Source organism: Canis lupus, chromosome 20 (assembly GCF_003254725.2).
Source record: "Canis lupus dingo isolate Sandy chromosome 20, ASM325472v2, whole genome shotgun sequence".
NCBI lineage: Eukaryota > Metazoa > Chordata > Mammalia > Carnivora > Canidae > Canis > Canis lupus.
The window spans coordinates 2,014,376-2,034,637 of NC_064262.1; the positions used below are offsets into that span (position 1 = coordinate 2,014,376).

The window sequence follows — 20,262 nt, forward strand, 5'->3', positions numbered from 1 at the left end:
GGGAGAGAGAATCTCAAGCAGACTCTCAGCTGAGCATGGAGCCTGATGCAGGGCTCCATCTCAGGAACCTGAGATCAAGACCTGAGCCAAAATCAAGAGTGGGATGCTTAAGTGACTGAGCCACTCAGGTGCCCCAACCTTGGCTCAATTGAAACAGGCCCTCAGAGAATTTTGCGTTAGACCACGAGGCTCTGGCTGAGAGAACTGTTCTTCTGTGCTGGACGTCTGGGGTCTCCCAGGCCACAGTGGGGCCTTTCAGAGGTCAGGCGTGATGGCAGGTGAAGACCACAAATAATAACTCGGTCAACAAGCATTGCATCTATGGATTATTGTTAAAACGGTTATTTATTCTAGGGGCACCTGGGTGGCTCAGTGGTTGAGCATCTGTCTTTGGCTCAGGTTGTGATCCAGGGGTCCCGGGATTAAGCCCCGTGTCGGGCTCCCCACAGGGAGCCTGCTTCTCCCTCTGCCTGTGTCTCTGCCTCTCTCTGTGTGTCTCATGAATAAATAAAATCTTAAGAAGATTATTTATTCTAAATTACAAGAGATGTGAATGCAATCTCAGATCTGCTAACCCGATCACTTTGGGTGTTTCTACATACTCACATTCTTAGGTCTGTACCTCCATATAATTTGGTGTTACAATCTTCTTTTCCTTTCCATAGACAGCTATCTTTACCCTTAATAACATATCTTGGAGACCTTTCCAAAGCCAAAATTATAGATCTCTCTCCTCCCTTTTCACTGGCAACATGTGAATGTGCCCCAGTCTCTCTACCTATTTCTCTGTGGATAGGCATGTGGGTTGTTCTGGACTGTTCTCAATAACAAGGTTTGTCTCTCTGTGCAGACCTGATGGGTCCCTCCAGGGTGGAAGCAGAAATGTGGAATCTCTGGCCAAGTGAGCATTTTACAGGGAAGATAATGGCAGAAAGAGACCCCCAAACCCACAGACCAATGAACCACCCTTCTTGCAAAACCCAGCTAAGCCCCACCCCCCCTTGTCCTGTGTTTTCTCCTTTCTGTCACCTCCCTCCTCTCCTGGGCTCCTTCCCTTTCCTCTTTTCCCACAGCCTCAAGTGTACTTAGCATGAGACTTGTCAAATAGTGTTATCTTTCCTGCCTTAATCTAAAAAGCATGTGCCCTGAAGTTGCTATATTTTTCTCAAGGGGGAAAAAAATCACTACCCATTTACTTATTCTCGTGCCCTTAATTTTTTTTTTCTGAGTTAGCTATTTTGCATTAAGAAAAATTCTAATGTTGCATTATAAAATAAACTCCAGATTCTTATGGGAAGAAGACTATAAAAGGAATTACTGCAAAAATGAGAAACACAGTATGTACAGAAGTAAGTACATAAACCCAGAAAGAAGAAGAATAGACAAGGAGTAACAGAACAGTGGAGAAGCACAGAGCACCCCCGCCCTGGACGCCAGAAGGCTGCCCCACTGCTGCTCCCGTTGTCCAGATGGGCCAGGGCTCTGGACCAGTGAGGGTTGCAGGTATAGGCTGCTGATGATGTGGAAGCCAAGGTACTCTTTTTCTGGCAGGCCTGAGAACCCAGCAATGTCCTCAGGGGTTCTGGGGTCAGGCATGAGGCCATGTGCCCCCACACAGAATGGCCCAAGGGGACAGAGCTCTGTTTCCATAGTCATGTTCCCCTGACCCCTGCAGTGGTGGTGAACAGGACACAGGTGTCTATGACATCAGACATTCCTGGGCCTATGTTTTGCCTCTGTCCTTGGGGAGCAGTGCACAAATGCCCTCTGACCTTTACTGTCCTCGTTGAAAATGGTGACACTAATAAGGATAGCATGTAGTCCTCGAGGAGGACAGTTCCTTCTGCCAACGTGAGGCCCAGAAGCCACCCGATGACTTAATCAAGGTCACATGCTTCAAGGTGGCAAAGAACCTGGTCCAGGGGGACACGCAGGGCATGTGGGTATGACCCCACCCAGCAGGGCTCCACACCCTCTGCTGGGTGATGGCTCTCCATCTCCACCCCCACCCTTGACTTGGCATGCCAATGTGGATGGGCGGGGACTAGTCTCCCACATGCGGCCTGCTGTTTTGGTCATCTCTGGTAGGTGGCCAGGTCAGCACTTCAGGGTGGACTTTGTGCCCTGGAGAAGAGACCACACTCTCCCTCCTCCCCAAGCCCTGGTTTCACTCTGCTTCTCTGAGCTTCCTTCTCCTGCTGGTGCTTCCTTTTGCGGACTCAGCCCCCAGCCTGCATGAGGTACCCACTGCTGACCCCCAAATCCTGGCACCTGCCAGGTCCCACGTTCCCACAAAGGTCCAGGCAAAGCTCCTCAGATCCCCTTGCAAGGAGGAGGTGCCTAGACGGAAAGAGAGAGTCTCTCCCTTTTAGGGAATCAGTCCTGCTGTTCCCCTCACAACCATAAAAGGCAAAAAAAAAGGAGGAAAAAAATATATAAAAAGCTCAGCGCCAGTATGTTCCAAGACTATAAGAAATGCTTTACTTCTGTTCCAGTTTCCTCGCCTGTAAGATGAGAAATCTGCAGCCTCTTGCTGAGAGCTATTGGGAGACTCAGAAACATCCCGTATCCACTCAGAGCCTCATATGTTTCATGAACACCTGCTGGATTAATCCTCACAGAGGCGGCACTTCTGATCTGTTTTACCAGGCTGGAAACTGAGGCACGGATGGCTGACATGGCCAGCAGAATCCACAGCTGCTGGCTTTGTGCAGAGCACCTGAGGCTGCCAGCCCTGCAGGCCTGGGAGGTGGGAGGCATGCCTGGACTGCCTCCCCAGCCGGCCCCAGCACACTCCCCCATCGGCAGCTGACAACCAGGGGGAGGGGGAACAGGGGAGAACTGTCAGAATGAAAGGCGTTTTGGGAAGGCATCTTGTAAGATGTATTTTTAACTATGTGTCCTCTGGTTCTCATACCTTAGCCCCTTAGACGGTAACATTCCCTGGACTCCCTCTGTTATAAATCCACCTTGAACCCATGGGAGAAGACCATCTAGGAGGCACGTGGAATTTGACAATATGGTGGGGTGCTCTCTTTGTTTTTATCAGTGTTTTTTGGCTTCCCCAGGCTTCTGAGCAATGTCACATAGTTTGGGGGGGGGTCACCTAGCAGTGGCGTCCAGGAGGGACTGTGCTGGGAGGGGCCCCTCAGACATGGAGGCTGTTCTTTGGGCCTACATGGCCCCATCTGCACAAGGAAGTCCTATAAGTTGCTCAACACTTAAAAGAAAAGCAGAAGATAAAACTTTAATTCAAACAATTTCACTTCTCATGAGCCACTGTGACCTGGAAACACGGGAAAAACCAAAGTTAAAAACTCTGTCCTTTGCAAAAGCAGTTGGTTAAAAAAAAAAGAAAGAAAAGAAAAAGAAAAAGAATGGTTTAAATATTTGCTCACAGGTTCCCAAAGGATAAGACTGCTCTCCAGCCCAGCCCACCTTCCCATGTCTCATCTCCTCCCCACCAACCACCACCGTGGTGCCCCAGGCATGAGAGTAAACGTGTGGGTCGGGAGGCACGTCCAGGCCGTGGACAGGCACGAGGGCAGCCCCAAGCTCTGAACACAGGGTGATGGGAACCCCTGTGGGCCCCAGTGAGCACAGCGGCCTCTCCTGCAGGCAGAGTGGCTCAATCTGCACCACAAGCTACCACCTGCGCGATTCTGTCCTGGTCACCCATACCATTATTTATCAAATATATTTAATGAATGTATAATATATGGACTCACTTCTTTTCCTTATTATCAATGTATTTATCAAAGGTACTTTCAAGGGTGCCTGGGTGGCTCAGTTGGTTAAGCGTCCAACTCTGATTTTGGCTCAGGTCATGATCTCAGGGTTGTGAGATTGAGCCGTGTGTCCAGCTCCACGCTCAGCAGGGAATCTGTTTGAGATTCTCTCCCTCTCGGTCCTTCTGCCCCCTTCCCTGCTCACATGCTTTCTCTCTAAAATAAATAAATCTTAAAAAAAAAAAAAAAAGATACTTTTTCTCACTGTTAATGGAAAACCAGAGTCACCTCCCCTAAACAGAGTAACTGGCAGAGACTCCTATTTAGGGACCCCATATCTAGTCTCTCCGCCTTAGTGACTTAAACCCAATTTTATTCAATTTGGCAATGTACTCGGCTACAGATAGATGTACTCTATCTCCCAGCCTCCCTAGCAATCAGGTGTGGCCATGGACCAAGTTCTAGCCATTAATATATAAGAGGATGTTGACAGTGGAACTTCCAGAAAACCCTCTTAATAAGAAGGTGGACATTATTTCTGATGTCTGAAATATACATGAGATGTGATGGCTGGAACTCCAACAGCTATTCTGGACCAAGAGGGAAACTTGAGGCTGGATGCTCTAAGGGGAGCAGAGCAGATAGAAGAAAGCTGGTTTCTTTATAACACAATGAAGCCATCATCTCAGGGTATGTTAAGCACATCTTTTCTGCGGCTATTTTGACATCTGGAGCCTTACTAACCCAGGGGAAACTGCCCTTCCTCTCGCTAGCCAATTCCTGGAGAAAAGGTGGTTTTGAAGGCGCCTTTCATATGCAAACTAACCGATCCAGAGCCCACTCCCTGCTACTACCCCCAATCTCCTCTATCAGGCTCTCCTACTCCAGGCCAATATGCCCCTGCCCTAATCACTCCAGGGTCAGGTATCAGACAACTAGGGACCACCCCTATGCCCCAGGGTCATGAAATCGTTCAAATTGTCCAATCCTAAACCCACTTTACCCTGCCTCACCCATTCCTTCCCAAGAAAACCACGATAAAGGCTCCTGCCCACCGCTCCCTAGCTCCCTCTGCCTCCTGACCCACATGCTGCTTCCGCACTGCCGCCCTACCTGGTGCAGAGCATCCCGTCCTCTGGGAACTGTGAGGGAAAAACTATCTTTTCAACGGTGGTGATCTCCTGATCTGTTGACCCCACCACACCTGAGGAATAATAAAACCCACACTTACAACATAGGCTCAGAATATCTTGACTTCTTTGCAGCGAGAGGGACATTAACTTTTTTCTTGCTTAATCCGCTGCCATGACTAATCTCTGTTTAGCACCTGGACTGAATTCCTAACTGATACAGAAATCATAACATAAACATATATAATTTAAATCAAAAAGAGAGGGCACCTCTCAGTCAGTTAAGTGTCTGCCTTTGGCTCAGGTTCTAATCTCAGGATCCTGGGATCGAGTCCTGCATCAGGCTTCCCCCTCTGCCTCTGCCTCTGCCTGCCACTCCCCCTGCTTATGTGCTCTATCAAATAAATAAATAAAGTCGTTTTTAAAAAAAAATAAAAAAGAGATTGCCTATGTGCGATTTAAAATCACGTTGGGTTCCACCCCTAATGGTTCAGGCCTAGGTCAATATGCAGAATAGGTCCTAGGTCTTTTCCAGGGAGACTTTCCCTCATCCCTGTTCTTTACCACATTATTATGAATCTTCCCACGGGGGGAGGAATATAACGTCCCCAACCTGTGAATGTCAGGCTTGGCCACATGACTGGTTCTGGGCAGAACTGATAATGGGACAGTCTGAGCCTAGACATTTTTTTTTTTTAAGATTTTGTTTATTCATGAAAGACACAGAGAGAGAGGCAGAGACACAGGCAGAGGGAGAAGCAGGCTCCACGCAGGGAGCCTGACGCAGGACTTGATCCCAGGACCTTGGAATCACGACCTGAGCCAAAGGCAGATGCTCAGCGGCTGAGCCACCCGGGCGCCCTGAGCCTGGACTTCAAGAAGCATCGCGTGGTTCTCCCACTCTCTGTGCCTCTGACAGCACCTTGGGAGGAACAGCCCTCAGCCGGCACAGTGGCCTGCAGAGGAGAGGAGGCGGGGGAGAGAACTGGAAGTGGGCTGACCTGCAACTACGTGAGAAAGACAAAGTGTCTTAGCCTCTCAGCCTTGGGAGACCTCGTTACACAGTATCCTCACGGCAGCTGGGACCGGTTCAGTCGGGGAAGCCGAGAAGCGGCCTGGGGCAGATCCCAGGGCCTGGATGCAGCATACATAAAATACACTAACACATAACACACAACACACGCACTCGCAATCAGCCACACGGTTCCTGGCTTCAAGGACTTTATCTCAGCTTTGGAACTCTCCACTTTTAAAGACGAGATTAAAGATGAGATTAGCCCGATGCCCACGGCAAGCTCCAGCAGGGCTGTGTCATCATTCCCCGGTGAATTGATTCTCTCAGAGAGAGCGGCTTTGTATGGAGCTCTCCGAAAGAGAAAGCCCCGAGGAGCTTTGGGGACAACTGAAGAAGCTGCAAGGGTGCTGCAAAGCTGGGGTGGGGTGGGGTTCTGCTAATAAGAGAGCACCCCTTGATGCCAGTCAGGGTAGGTCTGAACCCGAGCTCACCTGCACTGGGCTGCATTGGCCACTCGGTGCTGACACCTGTGAATGGACAGAGAGCTGGCTTCCTGCATCTCTGAGGTAGGAGACGAGTGCACACTTGCCCACACTTGGTCAATGCCTACAATAGGTGCAGGTGCTTGGTGTGTGCCATCCCATCAAATCTGTAAGACGGCCACGTGGGTCTTTTATGGATGAGGACTCTGGGGTTCCCTGGGCCCCGCTTGTGCTGCTCCTATCTCCCCTGCCACATCCGCCGCTCCTTTCTTTCCCGTGTCCCCTGTCACTGACTGCTCCTCCCTGAGCCAGGCACTCTCCCACCTCAGGACCTTTGTACTGGCTATTCCCTCTTCCCCTCCAATATCCATTGTTCCTCCTCCTTTTCCTCAGGTCTTTGCTTGTTGCCACTTTCTCAGCGTGACCAGCCTATTTAAAACGCTACCCAGCCCCCACTGCACTGCCCTGCTCCACCCCTCTTTTTATATTTCTCCGTGACGCTCATCTCCAGGTTATATACCCTCAAGTCATTCTTTCCTGCTTATGGTCTAACCAGGGCAGGGATTTTGGTCAGTCTCATTCACAGCAGTACTTGCTGTGCTTCAAGACCAAGCCGGGCCATGGCAGGTGCTCCACAAATTATAGAATTGGTGAGGCTCAGGGATGTGAAGGAAATTGCAAACTGTCAACAGCAAGAAGTTTTCTGAGCACCCTGAACCCCCCCACCTCCACCCCATCTGCCTGGCGGCCTCACACAGTGCGTGCGGCCTTGCACAATTAAACCTACAGCCACACTTCTCGCTTTGGGCGCATTTCATTGTTAGCTCTGAAAGACAAAGTGTCAGTCTCTTTTCCTAACAATCCTGCTATGTGGAGGGAAGAGAATGGGGGAAGTTATAATTTTCTTTTCTCTCTTGCTTTTTAAAAAAGGCCTTAAAAATCAGATAAAATTTTTTGGGGAAAACCAGTCGATCTATCATGTCAATGACAAGCTATTACTAAAGAGGAAATACCATCCTTGAAAATGTGAACGTAATGTGTGCAGGTGAGGATGATTTGGGAGGTCCGGGCAGCTATTTTGAAGGGTTCCCCTCACTACAAACCAGTGCCCTATTCTGTGACTGCAGCAGCCATAATGCACAGGCCAGGCAGGTCTTCAGGTCCCCGGCTGATGGGCCAACGTCTCAAACCTCTCCAGGCCTATCCTCACCCCTCTCTTGGCCCTGTGCCACACAAGTACTTGTGACAAAGCCGAGCACTGTGCCTGGCACATAGCAGATGTTCAGTAAAGGTTCACCTCCCTGTGAGTCACGTGCCCAAAGGGATGTCATTGGGAAATCTTGACCATGGGTATGTTCTTACATCTCATCTCTCTCTCTCTCTCTCTAAAAGATTTTATTTATTTATTCATGAGAGACACACAGAGAGAGAAGCAGAGACACAGGCAGAGAGAGATGCCGGCTCCCAGCAGGGAGCTCAATGTGGGACTCGATCCCAGGAACCCGGGATCACTCCCTGACCCGAAGGCAGACGCTCAACCACTGAGCCACCCAGGCATCCCTCATCTCACCTTTTGCTCAGAGAGGCTTTTTTAGTTCATAGAAATGGTGCCGTTTTATCGTTTTAACAAGATGCTCGAGCCTTAGGGTGCCTGATGACCTCAGGGGCTGTTGGCTGACAGGTCAGCTGGTAAGAAGGGGAGCCTGCCCTAGAGCCCCACCTGCTGCTGAGCAGCCCAGCCCTCCCTCCCTGCACCCAGGGCCTTGGAATCTGTCCTTCTGGCCTTCAAATGAAGAGCTGTGGATGATTCCTCTCCTTTTTTAGTAAAAGAGAAAGTTTCCACCACATAAACCCTCTAAGCAATTTTTCTGATCTGGTGACATCTGTACAATAACCGGGGAAATAATTAATTATTATTATGGTGCCTAAATGATCCAGCATTTCTCCCCAAGTCCACGAAAAGAGACAGCTGGCCCCTGCCTCTCACACTCACAGTCTTTGCTGGCAACCCTGCCCCGTATGCCTGGTTTTTGACATTGAAGAAAGGAAGCCAGTGGCGTGGAAGAGAGAGCTGCCTTTTGGGAGTGCCACCTTTCAGATGGGAGCAGAGCAGAGGGAAAGACAGAAGCACCTGGGCACAGAAGCCTATGTTTATTGCATGCAGAGTCTGCTCTGGGTTCTTTGTTCAAGGTAGAAGCCTGTGGAACCCTCAGGCTCATTACACAGATGGGAAAACCGAGGCTCGGATAGGTCAACTGACCCATCTCAGCCACACAACCAGAAACAGAGGGCCAGGCCCTCTGCCTCCCTCCAGGGGAGTCACATAACAGAAGCCCTGTGGCTGAGCTCAAGCTGAAGCCGGGGAGCCAACTCCCGTGACAGGCTCACAGGATGTACTCAGCACGGCTGCCAGGGTGTGAGCCAAGGCACTGGAGTGAAAGCTCTGTGCTTCTACTCTTGGATTCAGCCCTTGACACTGTGTTGGCCCATTGGCTGGGCTCAGGTGCCACCTCTGGGAGCCTGAGCATCTCTGAGCAGAACTTTGGCAGAAGGTGCACACTGGGGAGCTGGCACTGCACCCCGATAGACTGCACGTCTCAAGCTATTCCTAGAGCTGCTCTGGTGCTTCTGTCAGATGGTGCAGAGACCTAGGGCCATTTGTGGGGAGGCTGCACTACCAGCCAGGCTGCTCAGAGGCGCAGCACCAAGAGGCGCCTCACTGGTCAGACAGAGCGTGCACAGGCACCCCATCCCAAAACAGTCTTCCAAAAGTGAAGATGTTAGCAAGGTGAAAGAGCACAGGGACCTGAATCGGCTTTGGCGCTCAGGGCTATGTAGCCTTGGGCAAGTTACTCTGCAGGTCTGCTCTTGCTTCCTAGATGGGCACAGTGCCTGCCCTGCCACATTGTTGCAAGGATTAAATGGGGCACTGATCCATGGAAAAATTACTCACATAGAGATGACAGATTTTCCCAAATGGTAAGGTGTTATTTTTTTAAGATTTTATTTATTTATTTAAAAAAAAAGATTTTATTTATTTATTTGAGAGACAGAAAGAGAGAGAACATGAACTGGGGGAGAAGCAGAGGGAGAGGGAGAAGCAAACTCCCCTGCTGAGCAAAGAACCCAACTTGGGACTCGATCCCAGGACCCTGAGATCATGACCTGAGCTGAAGGCAGTGCTGAGCCACCCAGGCGCCCTATTTGATTTTCTTTAAATAGGACCCATCCTCTGATCCAAATTCATACACGTGCATATACAATTATCGGGTCTGAACTTGGGTGAACCCAGAGAAATCACTGTTTCTAGCAAACGCCTTGAAATTCAGCAGGCATTCATGGAGTGGCCATTATAGCCTGGGCACCCAGAAGGATGCAGAGATCTGCAAGCCTTAGTTTGTTCTCTGAGTCCTGACTGTGCGAAGAGAGGGACCCATGGTGAGGGAGGGAACCGTGGGGAACCAGTGGCCAGACTGCCCTGTTTTCTGGAGCTCCCCAGGCAGACTGGCTCCCTCCTTGTGGCTGATGACTTCTTGGAGCCTCTGTGCCGGGGTTGCTGGCTTGGTTCAGGGCTGGGGTGAGATGCTCCAGGCAGTGTCAACTGCTTAACCTCTGCCTCCAGGTTTGGGGTAGAAACCCGTGGAGCTGCAGGGGAAGCAACATCCTGCACCCGTGGTTCTGTAGAATGGCCTGGAACACTGACTGCACAGACTGTCCAGCCGCATTCCAGCACTTTCCACATGCATCCATCCATGTGTTGTCACAGTCACTCAGCTACAACAGCCCGGGACAGAGGTGTGGTTGGTCTCTCTGTTTGCAGATGAGGATATGGAGGCCTGTAGAGGCAGAGCCAGGCTCAGCTCCAGAGATGGAGGCACGGCCACCAGGCCACCTTGGTCTCTAATGCCCTGCCCGCTCACTTCCCCAGGCTGCCCTCTGGGGGCCCAGCTCTCCAGGCCCCATCTTCACACACGGGGCTCCTTACTCTCCAACATCCAGACCAGCACCGACCATGCACGGCACCCCAGGGTGCTTGCCGAGGAGATCCAAATGCGCCTCAGCATCCCAGGCAAGGTGGGGGTCCCAGGCTTTACATTTTTTTCCTTTACCACTAGTAGGAGAGAAATCAAGGCACCGAGAGCAAAGCTGCGCGGCGCTGGAGCTAGACCCCTGCCCTGGGCCCTCCGCTCCCAGCTTGGGCCAGGGTCCCTGAGCAAAGCCAGAGACCGCTCTAGGAGCCTTGGAAGCAACTTGGGAAAATGAAGTTAAGCAAAGGCCATGAGAACCCTCAAGAAGGGTGTGGTAACTGTGCAGCTAGTTGCTTGTTTTTTCCAAGCTGCCAGCATGTACGGCTCTGAAGCCCCTCGCCTGCTGTCACGGGGTCCCTTTCCACGCCTCGCTCCCTCGCCGTGGTGCTCCCGGCCTGGCCTGCCAGTTGGCAGCACGGCAGTGTCTATTTTTAGTTCTCGGTGGGCCTGCCATTTCCTGCTCAAGTGCCGACTGAGCTCCCACTTCAGGAAGCTCACAAACCAGAGACGCGCCCCCCCAGGCGCACCCCCCCCCCCAAAGGCTTGTGGGCCTATGGAGCCACCAGGCCTCCCCCAGGGACGGGTTCAAATGCGGTCAGCCCTGGCTCTACCTGTTTTCAAGTCTCTCCGAGGAGCTCCTTTTCCTGGTCCATCTGCAGCCAGAGTTATTTTGAATGTTAATTCACCAAACGGCGGGGGGTGGCCACTTCCAAGGCTGGGAGCTACAGGAGGACCCGCTCCTGGGACACCAGAGGCCCGGCCCAGCCTGCCATTTGGTGGCAGGCGCCTGAAGCCTGTACCTACCCCGTCCCCCTAGAAGAGAAGAGGCACCTTCTCTGGGCCGCCTGCGGCTTTGCCAGTGACCGCTAAGTGGCTGCAATTAGGGTCATTATTTCAGCTCCTGTTAGGAGCATGCTCTAAGAGGCACTGCCTGCCCACGCGCTCCCCAGGCCGTCCCGCCCTGTGTGCTTCTCAGATGATAACTCACAGGAGCTCAGCCAGGACCCATATCACTAGTTCCACCTCACAGGTAAGGAAATGGGGGTTCCTGGGGGTCAGGTCCTTGGCCATCCCTGCAGTTGGTGAGTGCCAGAGCAGCTGGGATGTGCACCCCGGCGGTCACTCTGGGGTCCCTCTCACCCTGGGCAGCCACGTTAGGTCACTCCCCTGGGCATGCCCTTGGTCTCCATGTGTGCCTCAAGGACTCCATGTCCCCGCTACTGATTGGGGACCTGTGTGTGTTTCACCTGACTTGAATATCTTTAGGCCAATCCTCAGTATTTGCAGATGGGATTATTTTTATAATCCAAGGTAATTGTTACTTGAGTCCGGGGGCAGACTGTTTAAATTTAGAAGGTGTCTGGCGCCTGGCAGAAGGGAGCTGGCCTCGTGGTGCATGCTGCAGGGCACGTGCAATGCACCCTCGGTGCTCTGCTGGGCCTGCCTGCACGGGGATACAGCCGGGGAACAGGTGCACCAGGGACGAATAGGCTCTAGAAGGCATGCCATCTCCAAAGCTGGCTTTTGAGGCACCAGTGGAGGCATCCGGCCTAAGGGCATCAGGTCTCCTGACAGTGTGGAGCTACCCTGGACACTAGAAATGCCTGGCCAGCATCCCGTTGTCGTGGGCTCTCCAAGCTCAAGGCCAGCTCTGACTCAGCTGGAATGGGAACCTCTGGGATGCACCCAAGGCCTCCAGGCACACTCAGGAGTGTGCCCTCTGCTGTGGCCAAAACTGCCTGGGGTGTGGCTCCTGCCTCGATCCAGGTGGGGACCCCTGCTGTCCAAGCATGGGGCACACCTCGACATGTCCTGCTGCTGACCAGGTGCAGACCCTGGGGAGTGTCCATCTCTTCCTCTGCTCTGAGCTCTGCCAGCATGACCTTGCCTTCCACGGAGTCTCTTTGAATTTCATTCCTTCCCCCCTTCCACACCCATGTCCATCCCCTTGTCCCCCATCCAGTAATCTCCCAGAGATGGAACCCTCCTGGACGGGGGAAGAACGGGGGAGAACGGGGGAGAACGCGGTCTTCTGGGAACTGCTAAAGCTCCTTTATTTCACAAAACCATTACACCTCCCCCCAGCAAGTGGCCAGAATCTCAGCTGTGCTAGGGAAACAGGAAGAAAACAAAGACAAAGTTCCACTGCTGGAGGAACTAGGAGTCTAGCAGGGGAGGCAAATGTATCAACAAATCACTAAAAATACCCAGTGGGAGAAGAGCTATCCTCAAGCAAGTGAAAGATGGCACAGGAGCATGGAGGGCACAGAGGGGAAGGAAGGCAGCAGGGAGACCTGAGCTGGGGACACAAGCCAGACTGGCTGGGGACGGGCAGGTGGGTGGTGGCCATGGAAGGCAGCCAGGTCCCTGGGGAGGCTGCAGCACGGCGGAGCACAGCCGTTGGCCAGTGTCTGCACAGAGTTGCTTTTTTTTTTTTTTTTAAGATTTTATTTATTTATTCATAGAGATGCAGAGAGAGACAGAGAGAGAGAGGCAGAGACACAGGTAGAGGGAGAAGCAGGCACCATGCAGGGAGCCTGACGTGGGACTCGATCCCAGGTCTCTAGGATTATGCCCTGGGCTGCAGGCGGCGCTAAACCGCTGTGCCACCAGGGCACAAAGTTGTACGTTAGGAGGCAGCTGATGCTTCCGGGCCCTTGAAATACTCGTGGCCACTGTGGGCAACACTGAGCTGCTTGACGATGGTGATAAAAGCCCAGGAGCTGATCTACTGCACAGCTGCCAACCCCTGCCCCGGTCCTGGCCCTTAGTGAGGCTCTCAGCGGCAGCCCACTGCCCCTCCTCCTATGTGGCTGGACTGTCATCCCCCAAATGCTGCCCACACCCAGTCAGCTGGCTCCCTGGCTTTGGCCACCTGACTCAACCGTGACTTCTCTCACCTATGAACACCCTGGACAATGGAAGGAATCCAGTGTGTCCTTCCTACCACGTGCCTGGTGCTCTGCTTCCCCAAAGCTCAATATTACCATCTTTAAGGAGGGACAACAGGGCCATGCCTCGTGGTGCCAGCCCATGATGGGGAGGCTTGCTCCGGGGTCCTGCCCCTGCCTCTGTCCCTGTCCCTGGGGTGCCTGTTCTCCCACCCCCATCCTGCCAGGGGCCTCCCAAGGCAGTACAAGCCTCAGCCCTCATGGGGCCTCCTTCGCAAGGACTGCGCTCCCTCCTGCAGTCTTCCTCCCTCCTGGCTATCTGGAATGCCACCTGCCTCTCTTGGAGTCGGCAGTGTCCATGGCCCCACCCTGATGAGCTGTGCCCCAGCAAGGGTAGGGTCTGAGCGTCGGGTGTCCCATCCCCCACCAGGGCCTTCTGGGTAGTGCCCATGCCTGTGTGCTGAGGTGACCAAGCACCATCCATCCTGGGTGTACCTGGGCTAGCTGTCCTCCCTTCCCTATCCTCATGCGGGAACCCCGCTCTGACCTGATGAGGGAGGAACTCGGGGGGAACGTGTGCACACAGCAGATAATTGGGCGCTGTGAAGCCTGAGGACGAAGAGCAGGTCTGGCACATTTGTGGGAGAGGGGCTCCGGGACTGTGGGCCTCTGTTACCTGTGGACCTTTCCTCTGCTTCCTGGGCTGGAGAAGGGGCCTCCGGATGCTATCAGTCTGCCATGCACAGTAAGTGAGACGAAATGCCCAGGACGGTCTCTGCCCACAGTTAGTGTCCAAATGGTAACTCCTGGTCCTGCGTTGGGCGGCGGGTGGTGCTTGGGTGCTCACACGCTGTCCTCACCTGTGATAATGGCACCTACTTCCAGGCTGTCACGAGGGTCCAACAGGCAGTGTTTCAAAAGCCTTTTGTGTGGACAGTCAGGGGTACAGTAACTATTAATAGATATTAATTGAATGCAAATATCATCGCATCCTGGAATGACTCTCCTAAATACCCCCTGAGACAAGTAAAGTGACATCCATTTTTCAGATCTGGAAGCCACACTCAGTCATGTGACACTGCAACCAGTGTCAAACTCAGGTTTTTCTATGACTAATAAGTAGTCCCTCCCCCATAGCCAGTGTCTACGGAGTACTGAAAGTGAGCCCACCACTCTGCATGGACCATCTAGCTCACTCAATCCCCCCACTCCCGATGCTGGGGTAAGCAGAGACTTTGATTCATTTCTGTGGAGATGAGAAAATGGAGATTCAGAGAGATTAAGTAACTTGCCCAGGGCCACACAGCAAGCAAGTGGTTGAACTAACCGGGGTCTTGCAGACACCAAGGTCTACATTTTTGTTCTATTTCCAAATATAACCTATGTATACACCCTAATTACGTACATCTTTCCTCAGTTCCTGAACCACAACAAAGAGCGTCGATGGTGCTGAGAAGAATTTCCTTCCCTAGAATTATTCAGTCTTTTTTTTTTAAACCCAGCATCACATATAAGTAATTTGACTTTTTTTTTCCTCCTCCAAGTGACTCATTTGAACACTTCAGACACTGTGTCTTCCAGAAGACACAGAATGATGTCTGTTTTCTCCTTACCAGAAAACCTTAAATATTTCCATCTTTGTGGGCATGTGAATAATTTTGAATGAATGAATACGCCCTTGGGTAAATTCCTTTTGAAATATAATCAGGTGGCAAAGTATCAGGCAAACTCCAGCATCGAAAGGAGAAAGGTGGCACCGACTTTCTGGATGCATCTATTTGGCTTTCCAAGGCCCTAACGCAAACTCCTGATTCAGGATTTCAGACTACCAACCGGCTTGTAGGCCTCAAAAGGGCAACGCCTTTTGTTGCTTCCACAAAGTGGAGTAAACAACATGCCTGATTCAGACGCAAATAAGTCAGTGCTCCTGGCGAATCCCTCCCCCCCGCCCCCCCCAGCAATCACTTCCTGCTTTCTTAGGGAATGAATTCAAGGGTAGGTAAAAGACCAGAGGCGAGGACACCTGATGCCATCAAAAGGAAGCCACTGATGCTGATGCCAATGAAGAGATGGGGAGCTGGAGGTTAGACCTGTCAGCATGGGCTGAATCGCGTTTGGATTAACACACCTGGCAAGTGTGAGCAACTTGCTTCGGAAAAGATAGAAACTGTCCATTTAACCGTGAGGAACTGCAAAAGGAAGACAGTACGCAGTGCCAACGAGAAAAGGGGTCTGTGGGTGGGGAGGGTGGCGCGGCACCTGCTCTGTGCCCAGCAGGTACGACATTCATGTAATCCTCGCCAGCTAGACACTGTGGCTCCGTCACGGGTCGGGCAGGGGGAAGCTGGTGCTCACTGAGGTTTAGTGACTTGTCCGAGGTCACTGTGTCTCGGACAATGAAGATTCCCCCGATGATCACTCCCCAAGGCAGGCTCAACCCCTCCCTTCCTCTATCCGTAGGCACGTTTCCACCACGGCCCCAGAACAAGCTCCTCTGCCCACTGTTCTTTTAAGACATGCCTGTCTCCTTCACTGTCCTGGGGTTCTTGGAGGCAGTCGCTAGCTCTCTGCCCTCCATATTCCCGAACCCCCTGCAGACCCAGCAATAGGTTCTCATACCACATCTGGTTTTTGAGATACTGAATCTGTTTGTTGAAAATATTACATTTCCAGGGCACCTGGGTGGCTCAGTTGGCTAACGTCTGCCTTCAGCTCAGGTCATGATCCTGGGGTCCTGGGATCGAGTCCCACATTGGGCTCCCTTGCTCAGTGGGGAGTCTGCTTCTCTCTCTCCCTCTGCCCCTCACCTTGCTTGTGCACTCTCTCTCTCTTATAAATAAATAAAATCTTTTTTTTAAAAAAAGAAAATATTACATTTCCAATTTTAACTACATCTACACTGTAGCTTAAAGGAGATTCTACATAAGAAATACCTGTGGTGAACCTGGCTCCTTTCTCCTTGCAATCTGCTCCCTTGAATCAAGATCTGGGGGTGGGGTTCAGCCATCTGGATTTCCACAAGCCTTCTGGGGACCCTGCTGTCCACTGGAGTTGAGAACCCTCTCGCTCTATCCCACAACCACAATATAACTATATTAGTACTATTACATCATTTTATAGATGAGCAAACAGAGGCCATGGAAGTTTGTTCTGTTCAAGAAAGAGGCAAGTGACCAAATAAACTCAGATATTTCTATCCGAGATGGAAGGTTTGGGTGTGCTTACCTGTGAACTAAGGAGGAAGGGACCCAAAAAGCTCTCGGGACACAGCAGGTGCATAGCCCACCCTCCTATACCTGCTACCCCTGTCCCTGGAGCTGGCTCCCCAAACTCCTGAAGCATCAAAGGGCAGCTCACTCCATTATTCTCACTTTCACATTTACTAAAGGCATTAAAAGCTGACACATTTTTCAAACATTTCAGACAAAAATACATTACTGTAACGGATGGTGACAATCTTTTCGATAGGTCCAGCAAGGGACTTGAGTCAAAACTATCCTTGTATGGAAAACACGCATATCATCTTCCCCCCACCCCTGAATTTCCTAAATACCCTTCATGGGCCTGGATGGAACCCCCTCACGAGCAGAACCCCACCCACAAACATTCCCTCAGAACTTCCTCTTCTCTCACGCCCCAGCTGAGTTAGAAAAAATAAAACAAACAAACTCCTTTTAACACTTTCCCTTAAATATTTGCAGATAATTAATTCACTGTTAATCAGTTGAGAATGGTTCTTTTATACTTTGTAAATAGAAAGAGAGCAGCTCTGGCCTCAGCAAATGTATTTCTCGGTGTGCCAGGTCCAGAGTCAGGAGGCTGCTCCCTGGGGAGGGTCCCCTTGTAGCAGCCCTGTCACCTGGAGCCCACCAAGATGCCCACATGCCAGGCAGGATCCTGTGTCCATCTCCGAGTCCTTCCACCTGCAGGGTGCTTCCCACCCCAGGGCCTTGACCCTCTCTTCTGGTCACACCAGCCGCTCAGCTTGCGTGGAAGGCTGAGGGGTTTCCAGTGAGTCACCGTGAGCAGCTGGTGACCGAGGGACGACGTAAGCATCAGCCCTGGTTTTCTCTGCACTATATTTAGAATGGCACAGAAAATTCCATCCTCTGGTGTTTCCACCTGTTCAGACATCCCAGAAGCTCCTCTGCTCCTGCCTCTCTCTCGCTGAACCCTGCCGTGGGTCCCATCTCCTGACAGCTCCTGAAGTCCCCTGGTGGCCTTCCCTGCTTCCATTCCCTCGTGAGCTCCAAGTACCCAAAGGGACTCACAACAGAACCCCGAGCTCTCCCGCCCCCTGGTAGCTGCCACTACGCTTCAGAGTCCGTGAATCCTTGGGCCTGGATGTCCACCTGCACATGACACAAGCACACCATATCGTGCATCCACTTTTTGTCCCTATGGTCTCCTTGCCCGGAACTGTGGTTCTAACACCTGGGGTGATTTTCAAAAGTCTCGATGCCCCAGATATACCGAAGACCTAAGAAATCCAAGTCCCTCTGGAGAGGGGGCCCAGGCATCAGTATTTTTCAGGATTCTCCAGGGATTTCTTTTTTTTTTTTTTAAGGTTTTATTTATTTATTTATTTATTTATTTATTTATTTATTTACTTATTTATTTATGAGAGAGAGAGAGAGAGAGAGAGAGAGAGAGAGAGAGAGGCAGGAGGCAGAGACACAGGCAGAGGGAGAAGCAGGCTCCATGCAGGGAGCTCAATGTGGGACTCGATCCTGGGACTCCAGGATCACGCCTTGGACCGAAGGCGGCGCTAAACTGCTGAGCCACCCGGGCCACCCCTCTCCAGCGATTTCAATGGGCAGCAGAGGTCAGAGCCACTGCTTTCAATGATGGGTGCCTCTCTCCACACCCTTTCTTCTCCTGGGATGCTCTGACTCATCCAGCAAGATCCAGCCACCCTGACAGTGCTCCAGGCGTGGGGATGCCTGTGTACCTCTGAGGGACCATGCTCTCCTCGCACACCCGAGATACAGGCCACCTCTATTCCAGCCTCCAACCATGTTTCAGGCTTCACTGGACAAGTTGCCCCAATCTTGGCCACCAGACTCAGAGTTCTCATGGCCACTCTGTTGGGCCCCCTCCATGAGGATGAGACCCACCAGTGCCCTGATGCTATGGATACTTCTATGTGTATGTTCTATTGCAGATGTTTAAGACATTTCTGGTCTTGTGGATTTTGAATCATATACTCCTTCCTCCTTGGGATGCCTGGGTGGCTCGGTGGTTGAGCATCTGCCCTTCAGCTCAGAGCATGATCCCGGGGTCCTGGGATCACGTCTCACATCGGGCCCCCTGCAGGGAGCCTGCTTCTCCCTCTGCCTGGGTCTCTAACTCTCTCTCTGGGGCTCTCATGAACAAATAAATAAAAATCTTTAAAATAAATAAATAAACTCCTTCCTCTATTCGGCCAACACTGGTGATACCTCCCCTCTGCTTGGTGCTGGGCTCCACACAGCAGATGAGAAGGTTGTGGAGGACAGGAGGGCTGACACAGGATGACAGGTAAGACAGTCTCCTCCAAAGGAAGGAGTTACTGCTTAGGATACTAACTACTATAATGACGTTCAGCACTTAATAGGGGTCCTTTAATTTTTCTGGGGCAGACAGGTCATTGCACCATTAGCATGTCAGTTCTCATGTCCAGGAATCTGTCCTTAAATGGCACTTAATGCAGGGCTAACCCACAATTAGGAATGTTAATCACTACTTATTGATGATGCTAATAATGACCTTTGCATCAAAACCTTATGAAAGAATAGAAGGATGGATAAGACAGACAGGAGATGCTGTTAAATCCAGAAAACACATGAAGTAGAAATGGTTGGGAAATGCCCCTTGCAGTGACAAACCTGGGAGCGTGGCATGGCAGGGGATAGGTGGCTACTGGCAGCATCCTTTCTCCACTTCCTTCTTACTAACAGAACCCTGTTTTGTTTGTAGCAGCGAATGCACATGGAACAAACGTGATTTCCCCGCCTCCCTTGCAGCTAGGTGTAACCATGTGACGCTGTGCCGGCCAATGAGATGTAGCTGGAATATGCCGGTGAGCTTCCCTGGTATAAGCCCAGCCCCCTCCTCCATGTGGTGTCTCACATCTCCTTCCTGCTGAGAACAGGAGGCTGGAGCTGGCACCCATGGGCAGGAAAGCCACAGACTAAGAACAGCTGAGCTAAAGTGCACATGGAGCTTGGGGCTCTGGTGGTGGCGGCAGCACTGTTCTCATACCTGCCTCAGACTTTGTATGGTATGGGAGAAAAAGAAACCTTTTTTGTGTGTGTGAAGTTACTGTGGTCAGGCCTCTGTTGCATGCAAACTGTGTCTGACTCATATGAGGGCTTTGGTGCGATGAGAATGGGCTCCCTTGGCTATAGAGCCTCAGAATCCTCGCCCCTAAATCGGGGTAATAACATTAATCATATAGAATGTACAAAAAGTGCCTAGAGCAGAGCTTGATGTGCAGCTGGCACTCAACCAATGGCAGGAATCATAATTCTCATTTCTGGCGAGCTGTTAATGCCTGTGTGGTCATCTCGTAAAACCCTAAAGAAGCAAAGTTAAACGAGATCCTAATTGAGCACGGCTCTGTGCTTGCCAGTCCACCGGGCATGCTGGGAAACACAGCCAGACTGCTGCAAGCACTGTGTGTCAAGATTTCTGCCTAAACGATGAGATATTATAATGTAGTTGGGCAACGAGATTCAACCTGAAGTCAAGTTAGCAGCAGATTTATAGAAACCTTTATTTCTATAAATTATGTTGCGAAACCCAGCAGCGGCAGTTCTGTTTACTTTGTAAAGCATTTGCACATCTACTGCTTCATTCTATCCTCACGCCAGCCTCTCTGGGCCACACGGAGGACCAGGCTCGGGGCAGCAACAGTGGCTTCAGAACCCAGCAGCCCCGGCCCCCGGCCTTGGCTTCGCTGGTTCAGCTCAGAGCCTTGGAGTCTGCTGTGTGGGTGCGCGGCCCA

At 51.5% G+C, this 20,262-nt stretch overlaps 1 protein-coding gene and 1 long non-coding RNA gene across 7 annotated transcripts in view; both read right to left on the bottom strand.

Annotated features, from left to right (window-relative positions):
- MGLL (monoglyceride lipase) overlaps window positions 1-20,262 on the bottom strand; it is a 114,714-nt gene that overhangs the window by 51,570 nt on the left and 42,882 nt on the right. The window lies entirely within an intron of this gene.
- On the bottom strand, window positions 9,343-15,193 carry LOC125753188 (uncharacterized). The gene is made up of 2 exons (XR_007404373.1): window positions 13,951-15,193; window positions 9,343-10,191 (listed from the first exon to the last, which is right to left on the bottom strand). It is a non-coding gene; the product is annotated as an uncharacterized LOC125753188 (long non-coding RNA).